At 48.9% G+C, this 19,593-nt stretch overlaps 1 protein-coding gene across 1 annotated transcript in view; it reads right to left on the reverse strand.

Moving 5' to 3' along the window:
• CGRRF1 (cell growth regulator with ring finger domain 1) overlaps positions 1 to 19,593 on the reverse strand; it is a 241,739-nt gene that overhangs the window by 197,458 nt on the left and 24,688 nt on the right. The gene's annotated exons all lie outside the window — the stretch shown is intronic.

Consider the following 19,593-nt stretch of genomic DNA (forward strand, 5'->3'; position numbering starts at 1 on the left):
GGCATCTCATTAGCCTTTGCTGTCTCGTCCCTCCTCCCTCTCCCCCACCAGGCTGTGAGCTTGGGCTGCCATCCGGCATAGGGGCACCAGTTTAATAATACTGTGTAGGGCCCCATAAATCCTAAGGACGGCCCTGTTTGCACGCATCTGTAAAATGGGGCAAACACCACCAGTGGACAGGGATTCCCCTTTGCACCACTGGATGCGTGCTGGTGCAAATGTTGCCACAGGCTAAGAACTTTTCCCTTTGCACCACAATCTTTCTGTGAATCGAATTGTGTGTGCACATGTGCAGAACGTAGGTTGGTGGCATTCACCAGCAATCCTTCAGAACCCTGCCTTAGGAGGATAGGCAGCCCTGTAGATACTCTAGGACTCTTTTAATAAGGGTTTATTGCAAATGTCAACTGTGAATGAGCTCTCCTTTCATGCCAGTGTGTGTGTGGGTTACACATGGCAGCACTTGTCAATAGGCCACTGACCAGGGAGTGGAGGAGAAATTTTCCTCCTCCTAAGTAACAAAGCTGGTTGGTAAAATCTTTTCACTGCCCTTTAAAGTGACTCAGGGAAGCTTTCTGGGTGGCTGGGACAGCAAGCCTCGCCTCTCTTGCTAAAGGGAGAGGGTTAAAAATCCACTCTCTTTTACCCCAGCGCATCTCCACTGGGTTCAGAAAGCAGGCCCGCGTGGTTGTGGATGGGGCAGGTGGGGTTCCACACTGTTGCCATTGGATACTCATTCAAAAAAATATATAAATAAAAAAGTCAATCAAGCAATGGCTAGAGCCTGAGGCTTGAGAAACAATGTATCAAGTGTAAGTAGGAGCTTTGCATGAGAGTCACATAGGGTGTATTCTCTGCAAGACTGTAACAGCAATTCACAAGGGAAAGGGAAAAAGGGAATATCACCGCCACCTACCATTATCAGCAAATACAGGGTGGGAGGGGGGAGAGAGGGTGGGGGGAGAAATGTGGAAAATGCTCGTATAAGGATGTCCCAAAGCATTGCAATGCAAGCACATTGGCTTGGAGCATCTCTGTGGATTAAGCCACTTGAATGAAGCAGGGAAAACTTGCCACTATTTGGGTGGAAACCATTCTGCAAAGTACACACTCCCTGTGGCCTGGGCTGACTCCTTAGTGCAGTGAAATGATGCTTTCCAGGGTGTGCAATGAGTTGAGTTGTTGAGGGTGATACAAATCAATCTGTGTGGCACGTGCAGAACAAAAAAATGTGAATGAGATCAAAATAGTATGGTGTAGGAGACCAGCGTGCCTGTGGAAATTAATCAATCCCATGCTGCTTTGTTGTTTTTAGATGGGCATTAAAATAACTTTGAAATTTCACAAATGTGCTTGTTTCAGCACATGGGTCAGGCTACACTAGTGTAAATTTGAAGGAATTCCAATGACTGCAGTGGTTCTACTCCCGATGTACACCCATGTAACAAGAGCTAGGCACTATGATAATACCAATAAATAATAATAATGACCCACTATATTTCAGTCATATGCAAATATTTTTTTAAATATGAAATGAGAACTTCATATTTTGTATGCATAGAGGATTTATACACAACTATTAACTATTTATAACATTATAGAACCGAGAGGCTTCCATCACAATGCAGGGCCCATTGTGCGGGCCCCATATAAACATGGAGCAAAGAGACCATCTCTGATCCAGATAACTCATGATCCTGGTTAACGACAAGACATCCCAGGTGAATAAAACAAACAGATGGGTAGAGGTGAGAGAGAGGGAAGACAAGGTGAGGATCAAATGAGCATATTTTCACAGAGACTAGCTGTACGCACATTGTAACATGTGTCATAAGTAGATAGGTAAAGGTTAATTTTCTTTTACCTGTAAAGGGTGAACAAAGGGGGAACCAAACACCTGACCAGAGGACCAATCAGAGACCTGGATTTTTTTTTTAGCGTCTGGGAGGGAACTGGAAACTCGGGGTCTTTTTTTGTTTTCCTCGGCTGTGAGTAAACAAGCTTTTCTTCTAACTCCATCTTCTTTCAAATATTCTACTATAAAGTGTGAGTACAAAGGAACCAAAGTAATCGGCTGTGATGTGCTTTGATTTGTATTTACATGGGTGTTGATTTGCTGGACTGGTTTAATTGGGCTATCTTTTAAATCAGACTGTTTATTCCTATTTTCTTATAAGCCATATTCCTGTATTGAGTTTCTTAATGCAGTATTATTGTTCTGTATTTTCTTTCTTTTTATATAAAGTTTCTTTTTAAAACTTGTGGGAGTTTCTTTTCCTAGTGAGGCAGAGGGGAGAGGAATTTCTGTGCCAGGCTAGGGGGGGAGGGAAAAGCCCAAGCTCTGTGTCTTACTTTCCTATTGTCCCAGGGCGGGAAAAGGCTACGGGACAAAGGGAGGGGTGAATCTCTTGTGTGAGCTGACTAGGTTTGAATGCATAGCCTCGGGGAAGCTAGATTGCCTCTCTGGTTGTATTCAAAGGGAATAGGACAGCATCGCACCGGCTAACCCAGGAAAGGGGGGGAAGCTGGGGGATGAGATAGAGGAGACCCAGGGGCTCTGGGTCTTGGAGGGGTCCGCCAAGGAAAGGTTTGGGGAACCCGAGGGGGCCGAAACCCTGGAAAACTTCGGCTGGTGGCAGCGAGATAAGATCCAAGCTGGGTATAAGCTTGGGGAGGTTCACAGTAAGCACCCAGATTTTGTACGCTAAAGTCCAGATTTGGGACAGACGTTTACCACAACATGCCACCTGAATTCAGCTGAGCAGGCAGAAATCATAACTATGTAAGCAGTTTCAGTCTCACTTGGCTACGATTTAGGTGTCAAAATGTCAGTCGAGGGTTTGTGATGGTGCATGTTTCATTGATACCAATTGTAAAACTGACTCCAATACATTTTAAATGAAAATCAACACGGTGGAAGGATTGTGCAAATTTTCCCTAGCTGGTGTTATGATAATGACATAAAATAGAGCAGTGGGCAAAGGCAAGAGGATGGGGTAGTTTTATAGCAGTGGTAAATGATTCTGCCACCTTTGTCTGTAGGGGTTAGTTTGAATCCAGCTTGTAACAATAATGACCAAACGGTGCCTCCAGATGAAGGCCATTTGATAGTCTAGGTACATTGAGTTGAGTGATTTCAGCCTTTTCCCCCACGCACGAGTGTCTGCATCATAAAAACCACCAACACAATTGCCACTTGTTGCCAACCAGGCTGGCCAACTCAGCAGAAAGGCTGAGGAATGAATGGGAACCATTCTGAATATAAACGAGCCAAAAGTCAAAACTGGTAGTGGGATAGTCACTTTGTAGGGAATGAGATTCTTCCCCTGGGACTTTCTAACCATTCTACAGAATGCTTCCGCAGGGATTTAATTTTCTGTTAAATTCTACAGGATGAGCCAAACAAAAACCCAACCCTGTAAAACACTAAAATGCCATAGGATTTTCCTATAAGGCAAGGAGTCTACATTCAGGGCTAGCCTCCACTTACAAATTTTGTCATTATAACTAAAAAAAACAAAACTTTCCTAGTATAGGTGCAGCTTATACCAGCAAAATTTCCTGCTATAGCTTACACTGGTTTGGCAAGTAAAAAGCCCTTTTATGCCAGCTGTGTTGACACCAGGGCTTTTGTCAGCAAAGCAATGTCACAAAGCTCCCATCCCTAACTGACATTGATTTCCGGCCGAAAATTTCTAGTGTGGACTTGGGCTTAGTCTGGTCCCTGGCACCAGTTCCCCCCATCAGGCACAGGCTGGTGGGGGAATTTGAATTGGTGTGCCTGTAGCTGTTCTGTGGATAAATGGAGGATTTCCATCTCCACCAATGTCGGTCCAGCACCTTTGATGGGCAGCAAATTCGCACACAAAATTAACAGTATTCTAAAAAATGCCAAAATATAATCTCCAAATCAACTCCCGGGATGCTGGTAGAGGAAAACACCATCTAGTGGACAGCAGTAGTAATCACACCACTGATAGGTAAGACAACAGAATGTTCCCAAGTTCTACACACTCGGGAGGGAACAGATTTAAACATTTTATTAAAGTGAATGTTTGAAATTAAATATACACAGGTTGAGAGGGAAGGTATTGTACATCTGGGGTCAGGCTTGGGTTATGGGGGGTTACAGATATTGTTTGCAAGAATGAAAAGATACATACAAATTGCATAACCGGCATAGACCCATATTGGGGTGCAAGGGTTTTTACAGTGTCAGCGGATAAGGGGGCTCGGGTACGCCATCCATGGAATGAATAATGAGTCCAAGTCAGTATCGATGGAGCAAATAAGTACATGGGTGGGGTGCGTCCCTTGGTCCGTCAGGGAAGGAAGTGGGTTATTTCGCTGGTCAGCTGTCTCGGTTACTCGGTGTGGTATTGGCGGTGTCCGGTAATGTGTTCAGTATAAATGTCTCTGGACCACCTGATGGTGTCAGACACCATGAGCTGTCTCATGAGCCGGGCGTAGCGTCGACCGACCCCGCACGCTCTCAGAACTGGCTCATTGCAGGGGTCCCATGAGCCCAAGGCTCCCACAATCAGGGCGTGTACCTGGACTTCATAGCCCTGGGGTCTCAGGGTCTCGGCCAGCAGGGCGTACTTCAACTCCTTCCATGCTCGGGCCTCATTAATGCAGGCCCATCTGGGCTATATTGGTAATAACCAGACACCCCTAAACAGGGAAGATCATGCACTTGGTGTGAGCTTCTGGTCTCCACTCTCTCCCTTCAGATGTCAGTTTCAGGGCAAGACTTACAAACCAGATGTATTGAGAACTGTCTGGCTAATGCATTCTGGTTTCAGAAGCATGGCAGCACAAATCCCCACATGCTCTGTGCCCTTGGCCCGTGATGACATTGGGCTTTCTGGAGTACCAGGCAGGTTCAGGAAGTGAAGAAGTCTGGAGCCGTTAGAGAAAATGATGGCTACTGAGAGGATGAAATAATGGGGTTGATGTAGGACAACCCAAGGCTTGGTCCCAGACATCATAGCATTGTATACAGAGGGGATCTTTTACTATCCCCGTGGCTTGTGTTTTCTTATCATGCCACACAGAGAGGGGCTCTGGAATGACAGCTGGGAGGCAGATGGAGTGGTAGGCAGTGCTGGGTGGTGGAGGAATGGCCTGTGAGCCAAAACAGTGGGTGTAATTGTGCAAAGCTGCAGTTGGAAGGTGGAGGAGGTGGGAAGTGGCGGGAGAGAGGTTAGATCAGGTGGAAAATGAAGCTGACAGCTGAGACAGAGTGGCAACTGCAAGTGGAGGGGAGAGACCAATGAGGAAGGATGCTTGAGAGGCCACTGGACATAGAAGGAGCTGGAGGGAAGGCGATAGGGAGCTAGAAGTCAATAGGTCCCCAGGGAGCGGGGGGAACAGGCATCTGGACAGTGAGGGGATCTGGATGGCGGGCCAGGGAGAGGAGCAGAACTGAGTGGGGCAAGGGAGATGTAGGCTACATCAAAGGATGGGGTGCAGGAGCACTGCTGAAATGGTGGCCTTCAGAGAGGAAGGGACACACTGAATGGGTGACACCCATAGCTTCCATCTGGCCCATTTTTAACAGGTGAGGCAGCACATTATGGGTCATGGCCTGATTCCACCTGAGAGTGGATGCAAGGCACGGTTGACCCAGAGGGTGAGGTTGGTTGGCACTTAGACCCAAATACACAAAGGTATTTTGGCTCTTAACTTCCATTGAAACCAGTGGAAGTTAGGAGCCTAAATATCTTTGGGGATCTTGGCCTTTGACCATGTCTACACTACAAACTTTGGTTGATGCAAGTAATGTCGGTATAAAGCCGCTGCAGTTAGCATATCCCTCATTCATATGCATACTTGACTCCTTGCATCGGCGTTGATAGTACTCAGCAGGGGTGCTCATGTTGATGCCCACTGCAGTGCGCCATGGGTAGGTATCGCCGTGTGCAACTCACCATCATCCAGCACAATGCCCCTTGGGAAATTCTGGCAGTGCACAGTGGGGCAGAAACGAGTAATGCAGGAGTGAGTAGGAACCAGTGATCAAGCTATCATCATGCAACTTTCTCCATTTCATAAAGCCATCCATATCCCATCATTTTTGTGCTTTTTTTAAAATCCCACAAACCTGTGTGGCACATTTTGCTGTCTGCCATCTCTGACGGAAGGATGGAGCCTGCGCAGCTCTGCCCTATTGTGGTAAGATAAGCATCACAAAAACAGGACATACGATCCGACGGTAGTTGAAGAGCCACAAGAAGAAATGAGGCAGCAGGAGATATGATGGTTTTGTGGAAAAGAGATTTCTGTGGGCTACAGCAAAAACCAATTCAAGGTTGGTGGTGGTGTTCATGGAGCAGCTGTAGATGGTGGAGTGCTGCTTCTGGGCCTGAGAAGCAAGCACTGACTGGTGGGATCTCATCATAATGCAGGTTTGGGAGGATGCAGAACTTTTTGATGCTAAAGGCCATGTTCCTTGATCTGTGTGCTTAGCTCACCCCACCCCTCTAGCACAGCAACTCCAAAATCAGAGCTGTACTAGCAGTGGAGAAGTGAGTGGTGATCGTGCTGTGGAAGCTTGCAACACCAGATGCTACTGGTCAGTGGGAAATGACTTTGGAAGTAGAAAATCCACTGTGAGGGCTGTTTGTCATGCAAGTGTGCAGGGCCATTAAATGACTCCTGCTATGGAGGACTGTGACTCTCAGTACTCAGCAGGACATGGTGGAGGATTTGCAGCAACGGGGTTCCCGAATTTTGTTGGGGGTGATAGATGGCATGAATATCTCTATGTGATGGGATGTACAAACCCCACACTGGTCCAGAAGGGATTAAAGGACAGCACTGGGCCCAGATAGCTCTGCCCCTCCAGCCCTGCAGAGCATGCTCCAATTGGAAGAAGGGTTGAAATGGGAGCAACCCAGCTCAGAAGTGGGGAGGAGGATGGATCAACCCTGAAGGTTACTGACAAGGGCTTTAGAGAAGTCTCCCTGAGGGGATATAACTCTCCTGAGCCTGGTTGGGGCTGGCAGTTTGGTTCCCCTTTCTTTTTCTCTTTATGTTGAACTGGAAGCTGGGAGAGGAAAGCAGCAGGAAGAAGTGACCCAAGGAGGGTAACTCACAGGGCACTTTCGGGGGCCAGGTACTGTTGACCCTCCTAGGGCCCTGGTCAGAGCATGGTGGAGTGGGTTAGCCCAGGCTCCCCTACCGCTGCCCTATGACCAGAGGGACCCAATCCTCTTGCCCACCTCTGATTAAAAGAGGGTCTGGGCCGCAAGCTCTACCCACTGGGAGGGGGCGCTAAGTGTGCTAACCACTAGGCCACCTAACCTACTGAGGACTCTATCATACCCTGTTTTGGCACAAGGCCACCTTGCCACAAAGTACATCAACAGGAAGGGACACTTTTCTATGGTTATGCAAGCATTAGATTACTGGGGACACTTCACCAAAATCTATGTTGGCTGGTCAGGGAAAGTGAATGACACTCACATCTTTAGAAAGACGAGGTCGGGTGAGGTAATATTTTTTTATTGGACTGACTTCTGTTGGTGAGAGAGACAAGTTTTGGAGCTTACACGGAGCTCTTCTTCAGGTGTGGGAAAGGAATCCAAGTGTCACAGCTAAATGCAAGATGGGAACAGATTGTTTAGCATATTCTATGTGCTAACTACTTATGCTAAACAATCTGTTCCCCCGTTGCATTTAGCTGTAATGCTCAGAGTATCTTTCCCAGACTTGAAGAAGAGCTCTGTGTGGCTCGAAAGCTTGTCTCTCTCACAAAGCGAAGTTAGTCCAATAAAAGATATTACCTCAGCCTCCGTGACTCTCTAAATCCTGGGACTGACATGGCTACAACTACACTGCATATTCCCATCTTTAAGAGCACTGGACTGTTCAGAGAGCTACAAGCAGGGACTTTCTTTCCTGACCGCTGAATTACCATTGACGATGTTGAAATACCCATAGTGATCCTGGGGGACCCAGTCTACCCCTTGCTCCCCGACCTCATCAAACTGGACGCCAGCCACCTTGACAGCACCAAGGAAAGAGTCAGCTACTGGCTCAGGAGGTGTAGAATGACAGATGAATGGGCTTTTGGTAGAATGAAGGGATGCTGGTGTTCATTACTGAGAAGATTGGATCTCAGTGAAAAAACAGGGTTCCCAACTTTCTAATAGCAGAGAACTGGACACTCTTGCCCCGCCCTGCCGCCCTGTCCCTTCCCCAAGGCCCTGCCCATTCTCCAAGACCCTGCCCCCGCTCACTCCATCCCCAGTCCCTCCATCACTCACTCTCCCCGACCCTCACTCACTAGCTCATTTTCACCGGGATGGCTCAGCGGATTGGGGTGTGGGATGGGGTGAGGACTCTGGTTGAGGGTGCGGGCTCTGAGGTGGGGCCAGAAATGAGGGGTTCAGGGTATGGGAGGGGGCTCTGGGTTGGGGTGTGGGCGGGCTCTGGCTGGGTATGTGGGTTCTGGAATGGGGTCAGGGATGAGAGGCTGGAGGGTGGGATCGAGGGGTTTGGAGTGTGGGAGGGTGCTCTGAGCTAAGGTAGGAGGTTGGGGTATGGAAGGGGGTATGGGCTATGGGCTGAGGGTGCAGACTCCAGGGTGGAGCTACAAATGAGGGGTCAGGGTGCGGGATGGGGCTCTGGGCTGGAGCAAGGTGTTGGGGTGTGTGATGGAGTGAGGGCTCTGTCAGGGGGTATGGGCTCTAGGGTGGGGATGAGGGGCTTGGTGTGCAGTTGCGGTCTCTGGGATGGTGCAGGGGATTGGGGTGCATGAGGGGGTGAGGGCTCTGGGGTGTGTCTGGGGATGAGGGGTTTGGGATGCTGGAGAGGGCTCTATGATGGGACTAAGGGGTTCATACTGTGGGAGGGGGCTCAGGGCTGGGGCAGGGTGTGGGGGTGCAGGAGGGGGTGAGGGCTCTGGAAGGGAGTTTGGGTATGGGAAGGGGCTCAGGGTTCAGGAGGGAGTGCAGGGTGCTCGTTCTGGGAGGAGTTTGGGTACTGGAGGGGGCTCAGGGCTTGGGCAGGAATTTGCGATGTAGGAAGGGATGACGAGTGCGGGCTTTGGGTGGTGCTTACCTCAGGCGGTTCCCGGCACGTTCCTGGCATGCCCCTCCAGCTCCTAGTGGGAGGGGTGGCCACAGAGGCACTTCATGCTGCCCCCGCCCACAGACGCCACCCCAGCAGCTCCTATTGGCCAAGGTTCCAGGCCAATGGAAGCTGCAGAGCCAGAGTTTATGATGGGGGCAGCACACAGGGCCCCCGTGGCTGCCCCTACACCTAGAAGCCAAAGGGACATGCTGGCCACTTCCTGGGAGCTGCACGGAGCTGGGTAGGGAGCCTACCAGCCCTACGCCAACCGGACTTTTAATAGCTCTGTCAGGGTGTTCTGGTCAGAAACTGGACACCTGGCAACCCTAAGGTGTGTGCGCTTCTGACAACTCCTCTGTAGTTGTCCCTGCACAGCCTCTTCTCCTCACAGCCCTGGAGATCCAATGCCTCCCGTCCACTCCAGGCAGCAGCTCCTCTTGAGTGTGTAGCTGCTTTGGTCAGTTGGGCAGTTGCACACAACACGGGAGAGCTGCGAAGTGAGGGCACCAGGCTGGGCAATCAGGAAGAGGCATGCAAAATCATGTGGTGGTTTTAAAGGAATAGAGGTGGCTTCTGGTCTCTGTGACTCCTGGGTAGCGTGACCAGATGTCTCGATTTTATAGGGACAGTCCCAATTTTTGGGTCTTTTTCTTATATAGGGTCCTATTACCCCCCACCCCCTGTCCCAATTTTTCACATTTGCTGTCTGGTCATCCTACTCCTGGGCAATGGAGTTAACAATTGTGACCAGAGTGCACAGTGTTGGGCATTGTAGGACAGATGCTGGAGGACGGTTAGAGTTGCCATAGGTCACACGGTGTCTACACTCAGACTGCATCGATCACAGTATGTTGATCATTGCTCAACACCATTCAGGAGATGGTTTTAATGCACCGCTGTAATGGAGCACTTCACCCAGAGACAAACTGGAGTGTAGACATATGCAGATACAGGCTGACAAAAGGCGACTTACATTGACCTAACTCTGTAGTGTAGACCAGTGTAGTACATGCAGAGCCCGTGGAGGGGTCTGGGGGCATAGTGCTATCTGTGCCATCCTAGCAGATGTATTAGAGTGGTTGATGGCTGTAGCGAGGCGGTGTGGCTCCCCTCCTCCCCAGGGAGGGTCGAGCCCCGTCAATCACCCATAGGAGCAGGGGCCACTGAGCGGAAGTCCCGCCCCTCAGAGGGTCAAGTGGTGACCTGGAAGGATAAAAGCTGGCCCTCAGCCCTCAGTTGGAGCCCAGCCACTGTCAGGAGCAGACCTGCCAGCAGGTGCTCGTGACTGGGAACTGCTGAGGCCGGGGCTGGTGCCCGGTGCCCGGACTGGCCAGAGCTTCCCCGCGCTCGCTACCGCGAGGAGCTGCCGGAGCTTCCCCGCGCTCGCTACCGCGAGGAGCTGCCGGAGCTTCCCCGCGCTCGCTACCCCCTGAGGAGCCCCCGGAGCAAGCCTGGCCGGACTTCCCGGGGAGCTGCCGGACCTGCCGCCCAGCCCTGACTGGGAGGAACCTATGGTGCTGGACTTCCCAGGAGCTGACACCATGGACCAGGTAGGCACGGAGGGGGATATCGAAGTAGCCCCGGGGGCAGCTGACTCTAGTCAGGCTGCAGATGTACCGATACCAATGGCAGTGTGTTGTGGTCAGGATCCCCACTGACCACCTTCAGCGGTGACAACCGCTACTAGGGCCCTGGGCTGGAACGCAGAGGAGTGGGTGGGCCTGCGTTTCCCCTGCCACCCGTCCCCGGGTGGCAGAATCCCCCTCTCCCCGGCCTAAGGAGGCTATTTAAGCGAAGCTGAGAACTGTTTGTTTGGTGCCCCGCCCGAACCAAGGGCTGGGCCCCATTTAACTGTACTGCTGCTTGGTCCTGCCCCAAAGGACCAGAGCTACCTGACCTGTTTGTTTGGTACCCCGCCCGAACCAAGGGCTGGGCCCCCTTTAACTGTGCCGCTGTTCGGTCCCGCCCACAGGGCCCGAACCGCCCGAACTATTGACTGCGGTCCCGAGGACAGAGGCCCTCGGACAACGGGACGAGGCCGGTGTGGCTCCCTTCCTCCCCAGGGAGGGTCGAGCCCCGGCAACACCTCGTTACAATGGCCTTAACTCAGCAAGGACTATTGATCTCCCCATCTACACTAGAAAAGCTTTGGCAGTTGTAGCTAGGCAGTGTGACTATACCAGCAAACCCTCCTAGTGTAGACGCAGCTTATAGCAGTTCCCTGAACAAAATAAGTTATATTGGCAAAAGCATTGCCAGCATAGCTGAGTCTACAGTAAGCCTTTTGCCAATATAAAAATGTCATAAGACATCACCCCCAACTGACACTGCTCTACCGGCAAAAGTCTCTAGTATAGATGTAGCTTTTGTCATTGTCAGTTCAGGGTTAATAAATTCATGCCCACTGTCTTACTCCAACCACATCTCCATCCCACACTGCCGTCTATCTGTCTGTCTGCAAATGACTGAGCCTGGGAGAGGAGCATGTGCAAATGTCAATGACACCGATGTATGCAGTATTGTTGTAGCTGTGTTGGTCCCAGGATATTAAGGAGACTAGGTGGGGGAGGTAATATCTTGTATCCTGCAGAAGAGCTCTGTATAAGCCATAGGCGCCGAGTTCCCCTCTGCCCGGTGGATGCTTGCCCCACCCCGGCCTCTGGCCTTGCCCCTGCACTGCCCTCGCCCCACCTCCATTCCACCCTTCCTCAAAGTCCTCACCCCACCCTGCCTTTTCCCACCCCAGCCCCGCCCCCTTCCTGCCCCCATTCCACCAAGTGCTCACCCCTGTGCTGCCTCTTCTCTGCCTCCTCTGCTGAGAGTGCTGTGTCCCTGCTCCTCCTCCTCCCTCCCAGAAAGTCCTAAGAGCTGCCTTGCAATGGGAAGCGCTGGGAGGGAGGGGGAGGAGTGGGTCGCAGCGCGTTCAGGGAGTGAGGAGGGGGGAGCTTGGCTGCCGGTGAGTGCGGAGGATCCGCTAATTTTTCCCCATGGGTGCTCCAGCCCCAGAGCACTCACAGAGTCGGCGCCTAATCTCAAAAGCTTGTCTTTCTCACCAACAGAAGCTGGCCCAGTAAAAGATAGTATCTCATCCACCTTGTCTCTCTCATCACACCGGTGACGGGCAGAATTCCTCTGCAACCTGTTCTGTGGAACACAAGCACCAAGTCTCCCAAAAGCAGTCCTGCAAAGAAGATGAGGAGACCAGGGTTTGCCATTGTGGCCAATAGCTTTTCCTTGGAGCCATTCTGGAGTGTTAGAAAGTGGAACAATCGATGATAATAATGCCGTGCCCTTACATAGCATTTTCATGTAAACTCTCAGAGCACTTTACAGACATGCACAACTTCTTTGCCTTGTATTGCAGATCAGGGGAAACTTAGGCAGAGGGGTGAGACAGCTTGCCCAGGATCACATAGTGAACCAGGAACAGAATCCAGGTTGCTTGAGTCTCAGTTCTAACCCCAAGCCACTAGATCAGCACTGCCTCTTGACAATGCGGTGCATTGATTCTACTCAGTACAGAATCAATAGCATTTTGCCCGGTAGGTGTTTGGGGCTTGAACACTGGGGGAAATAGTTCTGATTCTGATGTTTATGTTCTAACCTCTCTAAGTCAAAGTCTGCTCTCACTTATGCCACTGCAACTCTATTGAATCAATAGGGATAGAGGGCTTAACTCAGCCCTGAGGACAGTGGGGCTGCAGGGGTGTACCTGAGAGCAAGATTTGGCTTTCAGGGTATTGATTTACTCCACAGATTTTAATGTACCTAGTACTTGGCTGCTGGACAAAATAAAAAAGCCCCAGCAGAAGGAGTCTGAGCACTGCACTGCAGGTACATTAAAGAATTCAGCAAATATTTCAAATGCAGAAGTGGAAATCTGACAAGAACTCTGTACAAATATACAAAAGTTTTAATTATTTGTCTCCCAAGGGGGCACAGCAGAAAAATATGAAACCTGGAATCCAAGCACTGCTTGTGCTTCATCATCGTGATACCATGGGATACCTCAACAGCCTCTTCCATCTCAGGGTCTTACAGTGCTTTTCACACAGTGAACCTCAGCAGCAAGAATCACTATCCTCTCCTTCGTGTGGCAGGGAAGTAGATGGAAAAAGTAAGACACAGATAAGTTAAGTCATTTATGCAAAAATACGTAGTCTGTGGCTGATCTGGGAACGGAGCCTAGCACGGTGCTTTCTCCACGTCTATCTTCGCTGTTAGCATTGCAAGGGAAATTCATGACACTGTCTAGGCCAGGGGTGGCCAAGCTGAGCCTGAGAAGGAGCCAGAATTTACCAATGTACGTTGCCAAAGAACCACAGTAATACGTCAGCAGCCCCCGCATCAGCTCCCCAACCCGCTCCCAGCGCCTCTCACCCATCAGCAGCCCCACTGATCAGCACCTCCTCCTCCCTCCCCACACCTCCTGATCAGCTGTTTCATGGCATGCAGGAGGCTGGGGGAGGGGAGGATTGAGGGCACTGCAGGCTCAGAGGTGGGGGCGGGAAGAGGTGGAGTGGGGGTAGGGCCTGTGGCAGAGCCAGGGGCTGAGCAGTGAGCATCCCCCGGCACCATGGAAAGTTGGTGCCTGTAGCTCCAGCCCTGGAGTTTTTGCCTGTACAAAGAGCTGCATATTAATTTCTGAAGAGCCGCATGTGGCTCCGGAGCCACAGGTTGGCCACCTTGATCTAGGTCTTGATTTAAAGTAAAGAAACTATATGCAGCCAGCCCTGAAAGGGAGAAAATGATTGCCGTAAATCTTACCATCAGGGAGATAAGGACCTCTAGTCAACCAATGAATGCATTAGACCCCTATTTTTCAGGAGGTTTATATTTGGGGATATGAAATCCAGTCAGGAACTCTGTTATATGAAATGTACTTTCCAACAACTCCCTATACACCCCACATGAAAGATCCATCTCACAGACACGCTTATGTATCTGCATGTAACATGCTTTAGTTTTCAATACGACTTGCAGCTAATTAAACAAACACGAAACATTCCCTGCCAGCAAAATGGAGCCATCTGTTAATCCAATAACTCAGTCTTAATAAATGGTCAATCAAAGACTCTCCCATTTCCTTGGTTGGTGCTGACAGAACTCATACAGTTATAGCAGGTTGACGAATGGCAACTGGAGCTGAGAGGATACACCATCTGCTGGGTTTGCCTGCACATCTTGCATAGGATCATATTACAAGGGATAATAAACTATATTCATCAATAGACCAATGAGCTCAAGACAGAATGCCTAACATCGAGCATTCGCTCATAGTTACATAGCACTGTTTTACTAACAGCTGATCTGGGGTTGGGAGCTACTCCTATGAAGTTTTACATTTTGCCACATTTGTGGAAATACTAATCCATTGCCCTTCTGCAACACAAATAAATAAAGTAATAATTATCACTATTATTAATAAACCATTGTGCCTATCATCTCAGGAGCTCAAGACACTTTATAAACACTAATTAATTAACCCTCACAATGCCCTGGTGAGATACATACCCTTATAAAAGCAAATATGGGGCTCACCCACAGTAGGAACCCAAAGCACTGCCGTGCTATTGTTATACTGATGTGCTTTTAGATCATGACTGTAGGTGTTTATGGCTATTTTTAAAACAGAAGTGTTATTGTTACATACAAAAGAAATACCCTGGTGCATAATTGGCTGGAAACAATCAGCTCAAGTGATGCATCCCTACGGCCCAGATTTTCAAAGGTATTTACGTGCCTAACTCCCATTGGTGCCCAGATAGTAGGAAAAACTTTCTAATAGGAGTTAAATGGAAACAATTGCTCACCTCCGATGACACTATATGACAGCATATCTATGTACGTAGATGTGTACCATGGTGTCCATCACATCAGGACCCACATGTCTGATCTCACTAAAGCCTAACATTAATAAAAATATTAGTACCTGCATAATAAACTAACGAACTACAGAACCTCCTGCCTTCACTACTGGAATGGAGGACAGGGAACAGTTGACCAAATGCCAGGGCTTTCCGTTTAAACAACTTTGTATTCTGCAATTAAAATATATACTCCATACAAAAATGTATACCGAAGACCTACAGTAAAAGAATAATCAACTTGCAAAGTCAAACCAACAAAGTCAGAAAAAGCAACCTTAACTCCTCCCCATAGTGCATTATGACACAGTCCTTAACATGTTCACATGCTATTTTTTACTGAAGGATTCCTTTCTCATTACGTGTGCAGTTCAAACCCATTGAAAGAGTCGGCAAAAGGTCTGGGCCACACTTAAGTCCCCTGGAAGCCTTATTTTTGTGAAGATTTAAGTTTCAGGGGTGCGTAAGCCTTATTCTTATTCTGTGAACAGAGCTAACTTTCACCCGCACTGCCCAAGTGGGATGAAACAGCTGTTCCTGATTTGTTTTTATCATGTGGCCCATACTTCATAGCCTGCAATCCCTCCAAATCCACAGTGAATGAGGCAGTGAACTTATGAATTATTTTTCTACTATTAATGGTGATTATTATTTCTGTTCTGGCAGTACCGACACACCTCAATCGTGCACCAAGGACTCCTGGTGCAAGGCACCTTACAAACACAGAACAAAAAAGCAGTCCCTGCCCTGACATGCTTGCAATCTAATATCAAACAAGCGATGAAATGGAGAGAAGGAAAAGGCCGGGGAGGGGGAGCACATGGAGATGGTGAGGTGGTACTTGTCAGCAGGACAGGCTGTGGTCACAGTTCACCTATTGTCAAGTGGTTGTTTTGTTAACCCCTGCCTCATGGACCAGAGTTCCAGCCTTTCACAGAATGTTTGTCTCTTCCATAAGCCCATGGTAATTCATTGGCATAAGATTGCTCATGAGAAGTGGGCTACTGACACTTAAACAAAATGAATAGACCAACTGGACATACAAAACACCACTCACAAAAATGTTCTGGACAGCTCTCTAATATGGCGATCTACGCAACCCCTGATTAAGAGAAGCTAAGGAAATATGGGCTCTGATGCATTTATTTAAAGAGGGGGTGTGTCATATTTTGAGCTTCCAACTTCAACGGTCCCCTTAAATTTAATCACAGATGTGGGCCCCGAGTGTGACAACACTTTTGCATGCGCTTAACTGTACCCAGCTGAGCAGACCCATAAAGTCAAGCACGTGCATGAGTGTTTGCAGAATCGGGGCCTTCGTGCCTAGGACATGCCTGGTAGCGAGATGGCTAACTCCCATATCCTCTCACCATGTTTACACATGGTAGTCTGATTTTTCAAAATATCTCCAGTCAGCTCTGCTGCTAGTGACAGCAGCTTGTCTGAGGATTCGGAGCTGAATGTGGGTATGCTGCAGGCAGATGGGCTTGATGAAACAAGACGCTGATCTCTCCTGAGGCACTGTTCAGCTGAACGCTTGACGCTTTGGGCCCAGCTGTTCCCGAAGGACTGAGAAATCTGAACAGGCTGGGAAATCACTCATGTAACAGCCCCTTTGTGCCAGCAATTGTCTTGGGAAGCTTGGTCCACTCTATCTTGGTAAACAAATGAGGGTGGCACCAAGCACAATCAGTGCTTTCTTAATTAATTATTAATTAAAGGATGGTAATGTGCTTGGCACTGTACGAGACAGAGAACAAAGGCCGTCCCTGCTGCAAAGGGTTATAATCTAAGGGGGGAAATTCCATAGGAGCTGCCAGTCTGGATCACCCACATAACCTATCCAGTTGCCTGTCTCTGATGGCAATCAACAGCAGATGCATCAGAAGGCAGCTGTGAGATAATCTGTCCTTCACTCAGGTCCTTCAGCTCTTTAATAGATAGTTATTGTCTTAAGTCCTGAAGCAGGAGGTTTAATACACCTTTCAAAATTTGTGTTATCATGAATTATTTTAACTGGATATGCTTGATATTCACATAATTATCCAGTCTCATTTTGAATCCTGTTAAGTTCTTGGCCTCAATGACATCTGGTGGCAATGAGTCCCACAGTCTAATCGTGTTATATTCTCCCTCTTTATCAAAAGTGGGTTTTTTTAATGATAAATTGTTGACATTGTCCAACATTTTCATTTTGGGTGAAAATTTTCATATTTTTTATTAAAAAATATTCTTGAACTAGTTATTGGGGGCTTTGTTTGTTTGTTTGTTTAATAAAAACTGGGCTCAGATCCTCAAAAATGCCAAACATCATTTTGATAAAAAAAAAGTGGAAAAAAGTTTGATTAAAAGAATCTCTGCAAAATTTCAAAAATGTGAATAATTTGTCTATTCTGAATCCTTTCAAATTAAATCAATATTGAAATTTGAAACTTTTATTGTAAAACTAGTTTTTAACCAGTTCTACTTCTGGTACGCATAGGTCTGCACAGAGAAGCAGGGTGAGTGAATGTGACTCAGTGGAAATAAGAATACAAGACCCAGTGAGGAGTCCAGTGGAACGAATAACTTTGAGCTACATTTTTCCGTTTTGTGAATGACTGATAGAAGTGAGGGTTAAAGAGGGTCTTGGCTGTGAACAGACTATTAACTAGACTAGCAACTGGGAGAGGAAAGCCACTTTATGCTTAGGAGGCAGAGTGCAGATGGGAGACAGAGACAAGATTGTTAAATCCTGTTCTGCAGAGACCTCTCACAGAGTTTGTAGCGAAGCTGGATACATTAAATTATGACTCACTCCTGTTCCATATTGCCAGGAATAATGCCTCTTTGCACAGATATGGAGGCTGTTTTTCAGTTACTCCTCAACAGGGCTGCATAAGTGGTGGCTGGCACTTCTGCGTGACAACAGGCACAGAAGGCACAAACAGCAGACTGGGCAATGCCATGCTGGATTTCCTCACAAATAAGATCTGATGCTCACATGTGTAAGACTCCGAGGACTGCCTACATTGGTGCCCATGCGTTCAGCTTGAATCTTGTATCACATGTTGTTCACCCTAAGGATAGGTGGTAAACAGTAATATCTTTATACACCCCCATTCATGGTAGATCCTGCCTCTCCAATATCCAGGCTCAGCTGACCCTCGGCTACTCTCCATGGCACATTCCTTGCACCAGATGGAAAACTCAGCAAGAACAGAAACAAGCCCATGGAACCAAAGCCCGGCTTATTCACTCACTGTCAGTCAGATGATGGGGTAGGATGATGGGGTAGGATGCCGGCCAACGACAGGATGTCTGATGGCCTTCCACATGTGTCCAACACAAACGGGGACATTTCTTCTCCCTGGCAGCACAGGGGTTGTTGTTACATATCCATTAGGCTGTTTGCTTTTTCCCTCCTCAACTATATTCTTGCACATCTTCTCAAGGAAAGTAAAAGGCTGAAGGCATTATAAACAGGACACGTTTGATTGCAAAAAGCCATGGCAGGTGATTACTTCATTTTAAATTCTCAGTCTTGATTGTAAGGCATCATCCAGTCTTAGGACTTGTTAATAGGGAGCTTTAACTGTATCTGTTTAGAAACGGACCTAATTAAAGTAGTACAACCCCCTCCTTAGAGTGGATGCAGTTATATCGCTGTAAAGGTGTCTACACCAGCATAGAATATTCCCATAAACGTATAGGAAAAAATGGTTACCTATCTTTTGTAACTTGTTCTTCGAGATGCGCTGCACATGTCCGTTCCAATTTAGGTGTGCGAGTGCCCCGATAAGGGCTGTCGGAGATGTTTCCCCTAGCGGTATCCGTTGGACGTGCTAGCACTCGAGGAAGAATGAGCTAGAAGGATGTAAAGCACTTGTACAGTGGTATAACTGCATTCTCTAGAGGGGGTTGTACTGCTTTAACTATACTGATTTGTAAAGTGACAAAGGTAAAGCAGTACAAACCCAGACCTTATACTGCAGGAAGGGCTCATGTGTGGGCTGATGGACAGGGCACTAGAGTGGGACTCAGGGTGCCTGGGTTCTCCTCCCAGCACTGGTACTGACCATGGGCGGTAGCGGAAGGCTGTGCCTCCTCAAAGAGCCTGGCGTGGCTCTGCCCACCCTCTGCCCGGAAGACCCCTCCTGCTTGCCCTTCCCCTTTGGCCTCAGCCCTGGCAGGTGGGTCACTCATCTTCAGGGAAGCGTTCTGAGGCTGGGGCCAGGGTTAGGAAGGCCATGGCTGGCCTGTGGCTGGGACTTGGGCTGGCTGGGGCCTCCGAGTGCTGAGGGGCCCCCAGGCAGTGGGGCTGTGCTGCCCAGCATTGGCAGGGGGCTGCCTGCCCTGTGCTTGGGGGCACTGGGGGTGGGGGCTGTGCACCACCTGCCCAGCGCTTGGGGGCCCGTGCACCGCCTGGTGCTTGGGGACCAGGGGGGCCATGCACTGCCTGTCTGGCACTCTGGGGCTGGGAGCTGCATGTCACCCAGCCTGGTGAGCTGCGGGGAGGGGCTAGCAGCAGCGGGAAGGGGAGGATTCTGGGCTCCGGTGGGGCCTCAGGCAGGAGAAGCTAGCCTCCCTGGGCCGGCGGGTCACCTGCCGCCCATGGTACTGACCTACTGCGTGTCCTTAAGCAAGTGAGTTCATCTCTCTACAC

This window comes from Chelonoidis abingdonii, chromosome 4 (genome assembly GCF_003597395.2).
Source record: "Chelonoidis abingdonii isolate Lonesome George chromosome 4, CheloAbing_2.0, whole genome shotgun sequence".
Classification (NCBI taxonomy): Eukaryota; Metazoa; Chordata; order Testudines; family Testudinidae; genus Chelonoidis; species Chelonoidis abingdonii.